Source organism: Panthera uncia (assembly GCF_023721935.1).
Source record: "Panthera uncia isolate 11264 chromosome B2 unlocalized genomic scaffold, Puncia_PCG_1.0 HiC_scaffold_24, whole genome shotgun sequence".
In the NCBI taxonomy this organism is placed as follows: Eukaryota; Metazoa; Chordata; class Mammalia; order Carnivora; family Felidae; genus Panthera; species Panthera uncia.
Window position 1 is genome coordinate 11219972 of NW_026057580.1, and position 737 is coordinate 11220708.

Genomic DNA, 737 nt, shown 5'->3' on the forward strand with positions numbered 1-737 from the left:
CCCCCCCCCCCCCCCCCCCCCCCCCCCCCCCCCCCCCCGCCCAATATCCTCAAATATCCTTAGCCTTCCTTTTGGCAGCTTAATCTCAACTCCTGTGATGGGGAAGACAGGATAGCATAGTGGTGACAGCATCAGACTGTGATCCAGATATTTGTCCCTACTCTGTTATCTATTCTCTGTATGACCTTGGGATGTGACTTTAGGCAATTTCTTAATTTCTAAATTTCCACCCAGTGCAGACAGCCTCATTCCTGTGTGTGGGTATTCTATGCTCCTCCACCAGAGGGCGGCCTAGAGGCTCCTCCAAAGTGTTTCCCTCCAGAGTCGTCCTTGCTCTTTGCCTCTAACATCATCCACTCTTCAGGCCTCAGTCAGGCCCCACTAGTGCCCTCTTGGTCACCAAGGTGACCCCTCTAAGGTGATTCAGGCACTTGAGATGAGACGAGGCAGCTCTGGGGCCCTCAGGAAAATTCAGGCATAGGCTGCTTGGGCAAGTGGCCAAGCATATTCATTATTATTTATTCTCTCTCTCATTATGTGCTGAGTTCCTTCCATAAGCCAGGCAGTGCTCTAGGGCTGTGAATACAGTGGTGAGTCAAATAGAGGAGGGCCCTGTCCTCATGGGGCTTACCTTCTAGTGGGGGGAGTGAGCAATACCCAAGATGTATACAGGACATGTCTAATAAGGTATCACGTGTGATAAGTGCTCTAAAGAAAATTAAGGCAGAGGAAGGAAA